We start from the raw sequence: 10,627 nt of genomic DNA on the forward strand, positions 1-10,627 counted from the left end.
AACAACACCCCACAACAGAAAAGCCTTACTCACTCACTTACTCCCACTTCGATGCTCTGGCTAGTTAATTATTGCTCAGAGCTATTTAAATACACCTAATTAAAACAAATGTAAAGTAGATCATTAGTTGAAAGATGTTTGCTCCCTGTTGTAGGGGAACTGGTGGTGTGGGCACGCAAATAAAAGGGCACCCTAGATTGCTCTGTGGTCATTGACCGCGAAGATGTTCATCAGGAGCGAGACCAATAGAGGATAAACTGGTACGAAAATGCCATTACTGTTTTCCTGTCGATTTTAAAAAGGCAAACAATGGTTTAATTTCCAGCGAAAACGCAGCAACCAGCAGGCTGTGAGCCGATCAAACAAAGTACATATAGAGAGCAGATCATCAAAAGTAAATATCAAAAGATCTGACAGCCAGAGGTCTAATTGCTGCTATTTTCCAAGAGATCTTCCCGTGTTCACACACACAGAGCGCTTGCCAGGATGTGGGAGAAGTATGTTTTATAGGCCACTTCCAAGGCAGACATCTTTGGTACATCATAGCAGGAAGTGCTGATGTAATTAATAACATTAATAATGATGGCTCAATTTCGTTGAGGTGTTCCAGTTTCATGCTATTAAGCTTGCTCATTGGCATGGTTTAGTGGGACGCTTAAATGGAACAAAGCTGTCATTTGTATTATTAGTTGCACCTGTGCTTTTCCTGCTGTGACAAGTCAAAATGTCTGCTGTGACAAAAGTGTCCTCTGTTGCGTGCTTTAATGACTTTGTTTGTCTGAAAGTATTTATATGTCTCTATGTAACAGCGTCCTTTAAAAGGAATACGCCACTTTGCTGCAATCTGGGTCTTATTTTTGTCATTTTGATCATTCTATTCTATTAATTATGCCATTGTATTCAACAAGTAAAGTGCGGAAATCGCTAAATCTGATGCAACCAGGCAAGAGAGTCGATCTGCCCTTTTATTACCACTGAACACTGAAAATGAGCTCACCTGAAATGTCAGTAAAGATCCCTCATTGCACAGGAAAACTGTGGTCATGCACAATTAAATCAAATCTGACGGTACATCGAAGTAGAACCAGAAAAACAGCCTGTAAACTGTGATGGACATCATTTTATTCCTTATTCCTCGATTTTCTCTTCCAGGTGAGTTTGGCGTTGGTTTGCTTAATGCCTGAATGTGCATGCATGCATACATTTTTGATCTCTTATCAGACCTGAGTCATCAACTCAGCCTGAGCAATTCTGCATCATTACGTTCATTTCACAAAGTCTACAATGCAATATTTTTAAAATCCACACTGCCTACAATATCTGCACATAGCAAATGCAGCATGGTTAAAATGAGGGAAAGATTGTGATTATGGGTAGTAAAAAGATGATCACATGTCTGTGACAAAACGCAAACATTCCTGCACGAAAGTCAGATATGCCCCATGCTCCTCCAACTCAGAAACACCCACGCATCAACTTCTTATCTTGCTACATAAGCACTGAACACTGGCACTTAAATTGCAGAGGGGTTGCAGAATTGTCCAATATGAATGCAGTTCCATAGGGATTATGGCCAAAAGTAGCGGTGATAAATTTTAAATTCTTTTTATTTAAAAAGAGTAGAGAAGAATGAAGGTGTGTGCTTCAGTGAGGTAAATCAGAGAGGACCCATTCTGCTCTCCAGCAGTATGAAGGCCCTTCTCCAGTGTCAGCCTTTAATTAAGTATTGACCGCGCCACCAGCAGGAACCAAGAAGCGGTAGACAAAAAGCCTAGACTAAAGGCTAATGGCCTGAGAACGTGATACAGCCCTTGCAGGCCTCTGCTCTGCTCATCGCTTCTCCCTGTTTAGGCAGCGTTTCAAATCCACGCTCGCCTGAGCCTGCCGCAGCCAGCGCACACCGTCAACAAGTTCAATCTTCCCAGAATCTCGGAATTCGTCTGATCCAAGTCCGACAACAATTACACACTCACACAGACGCGGCCAACACACTCTTTAAAGCATCTCACACACAAAGATGCATGTATGTGTTCGCTTTGTGTGTATCAGTATGATTGAACTGACTGCCAAGATAAAGCAACACACATACACACGCACACAAGTCGCAGGGACCCTGTTTCCACTGCCCACAGTCTAACAGGGGCCCATATGCAAAACACACCCACACAAAAAATTATATATGCACACAGGGAGAGAAACAAACAGGCTTCCACTTATGCACCGCAGCACGCCAGGGTCTGGCCCCTATGGACTGAACCACCAACGCTACATATCTGACAACAAGTTGAAAGTTCAGTTTTAACAACACGGCATCCCAAACATGATTAATTTGGTGTCTTTTTTTTTACTGTGTGATAGTCTATACGATCTATATCTTGCTTAAGCTAAGAGAGAAGACAAGGCAGAATAAATAAACACTGAGAAGAGAGGTGTTGAGAGGATGAGATAATTAACAAGAACAATCAGTCTATCATTATACTCCCCCATTAGATAAAGCCAATGCAAATTAACAACGATTAAGGAAGATATATATATATGTATTATTATATATTTTCTTGCATGTGCATCATTGTCTGTCAATCATTTTCACTTATGCATGTGGAGAATAATTACCACATGCAGCACTGATCGTGCACAGCTCCACTCCACATACCTGTAATTACCGTGACATAATGCTCTGCAGAATGCATTACCACACATTCGATTGAAGCGCCTGTTGGTGTGAGCTGTCCTCCCACTGCGGAGGTACAGTACAGCATGAGCAAGCTGTGTACAGTATGTGCAGGCCAGGCTGGGGGATAAAGCAAGATGGATAATTCAAAGGTACGAGGAGAGGACACGCGCTTGGTCCGCTGGTCTCTGTTGTCTTCAAACATGGCCATAAATTTTCATAACTGGTGGGTGGACCGCATTTGGCTGAGAAAGTGAGCAAATGGCTCAGGCATCAGGAATATCTGTGATAGATGGGGAATATGAATGTCCTGGTGAAGCAGGGACTGGGCAAACAGATTTCCAGTACTTCCAGAAAATGTCTTATTTCTCATATCCTGCTTAATTCCTCCCTGTGCCTTGATTATCATTTTTCACAATGTCTATAATGGAGTCCTAATCAAATGTGAGTTTCTGCAAAGACCTAATCAGCACCAACATGACGTTCAGAATAAATAGTGATAGTGTGAAACATTAATTTGAAGGTATAAATGCTTGACGATGTATCACAAAGTGGCACATTGACAATAGAAATGAGTGGATCATTAACTGTGTTTTATCATGTTTGCTCATTAATATAAACAAATAATTAGAGCATTAATTGTGCTGGTGATCGCATTGATGTAATCACTGCTAACAATCTCTTCCATCTACACACTAGTTTGGCTTTTCGTTCATATTTTTTGCTGGAAATCTTGTTTCACAGCACAGTTTCTGTTCTTCCTTCAAACATGGAGCTAAAGCTTTGAGAGTTTCCCATGACAGCAGATGGTAGAGTAAGTGAGACGCTGATTAAAAAAAATAATAATAAAACCTCAACTCCATGCTTGCACCTATTTATCCTCTTCAGACAGAGAAAACCTTGCCATAAGAACAGACGTGTGACGAGAGCCATTGTGGTAGATTTTACTGCCAAATCATGGCTATCAATCATCTTTTCCACAGTCTAATTTCTGCAGCAGTCTTACCAATGTATCACTGTTTATTTGACAAGGGTATATTGATGTTTAATCACGTTTGATGTAGCACTTTAACAAGAGCTCTCCAGTGTTTCAGTATTGCACTTTCATAAAGTCAGGGGACTTGCAAGAGCCAGGTCTGAAAGATAGAATGGTCAAAACTGATGCATAATGCAACTCAGTAGTGTTTTCCCATCAGGCAGTTTCCTCCAATGGCCAACCACTGTTCCGCAACAAAAAAATCCCCTGCAACCAACAAGCATTTTCCCCATAGAATTCCATTACACATATCAGTAAACTGCAAACAGCTAAAATTCTTTATTGTCAAATAATGTTGTCACTTATTAGGAATTAACACATTTACTTACTACATTTTTACATACTTTGAAATACTCTTAAGATAGAAAAGTTTTATGTCATTTTGGTGTAATGGTCGAAGGGTCCAGTGGGTGGCGCTGGGAGAAACTAATATGCGTCCACACTGAAGCAAACAAGCATGAGAACATGTGAGTTAAGCAACTTTTATTGTTTTAAATTGGCAGCATCTAGTCTGCTGTCCAGTTCTCATTGTACATCCATGTTTGGATGCTCACTGTCTGGTAAATAATAATAATAATAATAATAATAATGTGAAAGATAAGTTGTCCATCTTTTCATTCATACTGTCACTGATGTACATATTGTTATATGTGAGGTTATAATCAAACATGCATATTTTCATCACGTCCCCTCTGGGAATAAAGTTAATGTTGACATTCAATGCCTAAAACCTAATTTGCAATATCAAATATTATATATTTAATTTGCTCATCTGGCAAATTTAATGGAAAAGCATTAATGACTCAAGTCTCAGAGCCGGTGTTCATGTATTAGAATAAATTCTATTGTCTGGTTGGAGTACATGAGAAAGAGGAAAGTGGTCGTTACCTGTTGGCTCGAGAGCACGGGAGAGCTGAGAGTTACAGGAGTGGACAGGCAGTCGGCCTTTCCACTACAATGGAAATATGAGCGGGATGGATGGTTGTGCCGTGACATCAATATCTACTTATCCATGTGTCCATCTCAAGATCGTCTGAGAGCAATGTGATTAAATGGCTGTGTGATTCATGCCTTCAATTCTATTGATCTCCTTAAATAAACCATTACTGGAGCCACTCACATGCATATCACATATGAACATGCACACAGGCCACACACACACACACACACACACACACACACACACACACACACACACACACACACACACACACATCCACCATTCACATCTATAAATATCAACCTGAGGTAGACTGACTGACGACCTTATATCTTCCCTTTCTCTTTCACAAACACACACACACATAGACGCACACACACACAAGTAATGCAGACTTTCGGGCTTTCATATTGCCGGGGCAAGCGAGACAGCTAGTTTGCTGTGAATTTAAAGCGATAAGCTGAGCAGTGGCGAGCAGTAGCTATTCCTGGACGTTAGGTGCGTGGCCACTGCTGGAAGATTTATCTCCTCCTCTGAAATTTCATTTAGGGAAGGAGTAATAAGGCATAGGAAATGAAAGTTAATCATGAATCCTCTCTCACTTTCTCCCTCTCTCTCTCTCTCTCGCTGTGACATTGGCTTTGAGAGCTTGGCCGAGGCCTGCTTTATTTAGTCGGGAACCTTTTGTCTTTTTCCCCCCGTGCGACCTTTTAAATGCTTCATAAATCAGAAACAAGGCCCACTGTTGTGATGGTTTGTTGTCCCATGGCAGCTAATTACAATGAGAGGGCTGTTCCACCAGAGAAATAAGCTAGAATGAAATGGTTCACCATGTAACACCCATTAGAAAGGTGTGCAGGTTAGAGGACTGAAGATGTAATGTTGCTCTCTTATTATTTCCTTATTTAGATACATTTGTTTTCCATTTACTCGAATTTCTTAATTTCTCGACCGTATATTGAGATTATGTGGAGGAGCTACAAGTTACAGTAATGCTGCACATAGTGATATGACGCATTTATCAGTGAAATCTAGTTTTAGTATCTGAAACAATCTCTCCTACATTCACAGAGCTACTGACCACACCATCCACATTTGGAGGAAGGTGGGATGGATGGACTTTCAGCAGGGAGACCACTACACTGACCTTTATTAACTTATATAACGTACTTAAGTTACATCAAGTATATAATAATAATAATAATAATAATAATAATAATAATAATAATAATAATAATAATAATAAACTTTATTTGCATAGCACCTTTCATACACCTTTACAAGAAAGAAATCGCATGCACCAAGTGAGTGCTTTACATAAAAAAGACAGATCAGACATAAAAACAGAAAAAATGGATCAAGCATAAAATGATAAAATGTTGGTAAAAATACATTACATAGAATGCATAAATAGAAGATTTTAAAGGAAGTGCAGCAGTGCATAAGTGCGAGGCAAAGCACAAAAGTTCCATACCTGTATCAGGCAGTCATAGTTAGTTAAAGGCTAACGTGAAGAGATAAGTTTTTATCTTTCTTTTGAAAACATTCAGTGAGCTGCTTCCCTGATATCTGTAGGTGGTGCATTCCAGAGCTTTGGGGCTTAATGGACATTCGACTGTTGCTGGAAAACCTTGAGGAGACCAGCAGCAGATGATCGCAGTGTTCTTGAAGACAAATAATAAATGAGGGAGTTAGCGATGTAGCTTGGTGCTAGTCCGTTAAGGGCTTTGTATACGAGGAGGAGGACCTTAAAATCAATCCTGAATGTCACAGGAAGCCAGTGCAGAGCAGCTAAAACTGGACTAATGTGCTTGCTCCTCTTGGTTCTGGTTAACAGTCGAGCTGCAGAGTTTTGAATGACCAGACCACTGACCACCTTTTCAGCATCTTTTTGCAGTTATACTTTCAGCTCTTTGCTTTGGTTTCCAATCGGCACATTCTGTATGACTGACTGCACGGTTGGACTGTCAATTAGCTCCTAATCAAAATCCCATGTTTGAACGTTTATTTTTAATTAATACCAGGATGTTACTTAAAACCAAAACATTGGGGTCCCCTAAATAATAGAAATGTTGTCTGTCTGTCTGTCTGTCTAGAAACTGATTATAAAATGTCCTTGTCTTTTTCAACCTTATGTTTAATAGACCAATACTGGAATCTGTTAAAAATGCACTTAACCTCATTATTTTCAGGTTTTTCTAAAGCAGTTTTGATGTAATTGAACAGGGCCAGAGAAGCCAAGATACATAGAACTGATTCTTTTCAAAGAAAAAGGGAAGCGGGAGAGCGGGAGAGGTAATACTGTAAATTAATTGAAGAGAATAAAATAAGAAATGAACCAAGGAGACAAGTACCGAAAGGTGTTTTCAATGTGTGTGCCTCCACAGTAACCTAGAGGGCTGATAAATCGAAATAACCTATTAAAATGACCTCGGGTTCTGCCGCTGCTCCTCAAATTTTCCAGTAAAACATTAAAATACACTTCATACAAAAAGACTCCATTTTAGCATAGTGGATACAGGGCTGTTCATTGCTGTAGTTTATGACGAGGAACCCAGAGACTGATTTTTATAAGGCACAGGGATGTAAAGGCTTCAGGTTTTATGGTTGTTGAGCACTGATAGCAAAAACCAATAGCATGTTCCTGTTAAGCCGGGTTCCCTTATTTAGATCATAAGGTCTAAGCATTTATTCAGGCACACATGTGAGCAAGCACATGGTTAAATACAGCACAAACACCTACTGATGTGTTAGATCTAGTGTAATCAAAAGCTCGAATGCCACCATTAAGCAGTGGTTGATGAATCCAATTTTCTTTGAATAAAGGAAAGCTGCTGTCTGTCATCCCTCTCAGCCAGTCGCTTAACCTGAATCGCTTGTGTAAACACCCTGTGGGATAAATGGGTATTATCTTAGAGGAGGCCAAGAGCTGGCAAAGCAGAGGGGTGATGGAAATAACGAGAAAAAAGCTATCGCTTCCACTTCCTGGACAATGAGGACGACTGTAATGAGTATTGGTGTGTGTGTGTGTGTGTGTGTGTGTGTGTGTGTGTGTGTGTGTGTGTGTGTGTGTGTGTGTGTGTGTGTGTGTGTGTGTGTGTGTGTGTGTGTGTGTGTGTGTGTTCGAGGGGAAGCAAGAGAAAGATCGAGAGACAGCAATTGGGAGAGAGAGACAAAGAAGAAAAGGGAAAGAGAGAGTGAGGGAGAAAGAGGCAGATCACTGTAATGAGGTGTCTGGGATGCTGATGTCGTTTCAGTGATACGCAGCGCAAAGCTAACAGTTTTCTGAGCAGGGTGCTTTAACATAATATAAGCCTCCTGACCAGGTCTGATCCAGATTGCCTCTCAGTGATGTGACTGTGCTGAGCAGGGCTGTGATTGGCTGCTGTGTTTACATGCAGGTTAGTATGAGGAGGGTTTTCTTTCTTTCTTTCTTTCTTTCTTTCTTTCTTTCTTTCTTTCTTTCTTTCTTTCTTTCTTTCTTTCTTTCATTTCTCCACACCTCTTCTGGCCAGTTTTAATTTCCTTTCCCTTTGTGAAAGTGGCACTCTTCCCATTATCTGCATGAAGATTAGGAGTCTCTCCAGGAGAAGTACCACTTAGCCTGTGGTAACTGTTGTATAATGTCTTTTTTGGCTCTGTGGGGAACTCTCTAGTCTAAGAAAAACTATTTCAGATTGAGCTTCAGACTCCAGGTTTGTATCAAGCCTGTGTTACAAATATGGATTTTGTGGCATTTGGTATGGGGATGTAGAAGAGACGCTGCAGCCGTAGCCGAACGGTTGCTGCACGTCACATAACCGTAATGTTGTAGCTCAATTTCAGCTGGTGACCTTTGCTGCATCTCATACCCCCTTCCCTCTCCGCACGTTTCCTATCTGCCTCTTAGCAGTCATACTTTCTAGGCAGAAATGCCCCAAAGATCATCTCAACAAAATATACATGCTATAGAGATGCATTATGGGAAATGTAAAATGCACTGTTTTTGGATCTTGACCCATGGCAGGGAATAAAAGTCAGATTATTTTAGCCTTTTTCTTTCTCCAAACGTATCAAAAGGCAGTGCTAAATCCCCTGAGTACCTTTTAGTTTTTAGTGCTGTTTCTGTTTCTGTGACATGCAGAGCCAAGATTTTTTTTCCCCTTGAATTTAAGATGGTTGCAGCTTTGGCGGAGATTTGTTTGGCATTCTTGAGGCAAACTCAAAATAACTTTTAAAATCTCAGGACTGCTGTTGTTATGATGGCATGGTGCTGCACACAGATGATCTCAGATCAGGTGTACAAATTGAGATAAGTCCAGAGATTTGTAACGGAATTGAATGATCATGAAATTCAACAAAATCGTGGAAGAAGTCACCGCCTCTTCCCTGTCACCAATTTCCTGTTTCACTATCTCCCATCTCAGACTCATCTCCAACTATAAGCGTTGCTTGACTTTGGAATAGATCAACTTTTGCAGTCATGTCAGGGACCAAGCAAAAAAGGCAAAAGGTTTAAAATGAAAAATTGAAATGAAAAATTGAAAATTGAAATGAAAAATTTAAAAGTTGACCAATTCCAATACAAAAGTAAATGGATCCTGATATAACATAAGAAACTAGAATAAGCTACAAAATTTAGCCATCTCTCCCTTACAGTCAAGACTTGCATGTAAAGATGGCACGGTGGAGCAGCAGGTAGTGCCCGTGCCTCACAGCAAGAAGGTCACCGGTTCGATCCCTGGGTCAGGCAGGGCCTTTTTGGATCTTCTTCCCGTGCATGCGTGGGTTCTCTCGGGGCACTCCGGCTTCCTCCCACAGACCAAAAACATGCTCATTAGGTTAATTGGTGACTCTAAATTGTCCTTAGGTGTGAGCGTGAATGGTCGTTTGTCTATATATGTTGCCCTGCGATCAACTGGCAACCGGTTCAGGGTGTACCCCACCTTTCGCCCAATGACAGCTGGGATAGGCTCCAGCCCCCCCGTTACCCCGAAAGGGATAGTCGGGTATGGACAATGGATGGATGGATGGATGCATATAAAGATAAAACCACACCTCCTCTCTGAAAGTTTCTGTCTCTTTCTTCTCAGAGAATTTTTCCTAAATCACTGTTAAGCTCGGACTCCTCATCAGCAACTTTTAGGCCACGTTAAGAGCCGTCACAGAGGAGTTCGGTAAGATTAAACACAGGTTAGTGTTACCTGCAACTTAAACAATCCTGTGACAGAACATTAACCGAATTGTGTGCAGCAAGGTAGAAAATAAACAGTTGAATAAATTCTGTAATATGTGAACACGATATTTCATGAATCTTGTCATTATTTGAGAAAATGTGTGGGCGGAAAATATGACCAAACACAAAGAAATCCAACCATCGGTGGGCAGCAGTTAATGAGGCCACCACAAAACAGTAAATTCAAACTCTTGCAGTGCTGTAGATGCATCTTTGAACTGCCTGAACCACCAAGTGTTACATTTTAAAAAACAGTAAACAGACAGAAATGCTGAGAATTCAGACATGGAGGCAGGAGTATGTAAAAAGCCAATGGTTTTAATGAAAGTTCCAAAAAAAAACGTACAACAAACGAGTCGAGGAGATTCATACACTGAAGCTGCTGAGCAGACAAAGAGCAGAAATCCAGGTCCAGCATGAGGTAGACACCACTACGATGAACAGATGATTCAACGACTACAGTGGAAGGCCAGCGCTTTTATACTGTGGCAGCAGGTGAGTCTTGATTGACTGATTGGTGTCAGGAGCGCTCAGGAGAGGAGGAGGCCGGACCAGACCTGCCAGCCACGCCCTGCAGTTAGACACACGCACACACATGACAGACAGGAGACAGAGGGGGAGGCAAATACAAAGGCGCAATAGGCCAAACGAGGGCAAACTGCAGAACCTAATGCCAAGAGCATCCATTTCTATGTTTTTTGTATCCAAAATTTCAAGTATGTTTTCATTAGTAGTAAGAATTTTTCATTGTGACTGCCCGTTGCT

This window comes from Chaetodon trifascialis, chromosome 14 (genome assembly GCF_039877785.1).
Source record: "Chaetodon trifascialis isolate fChaTrf1 chromosome 14, fChaTrf1.hap1, whole genome shotgun sequence".
Classification (NCBI taxonomy): domain Eukaryota; kingdom Metazoa; phylum Chordata; class Actinopteri; order Chaetodontiformes; family Chaetodontidae; genus Chaetodon; species Chaetodon trifascialis.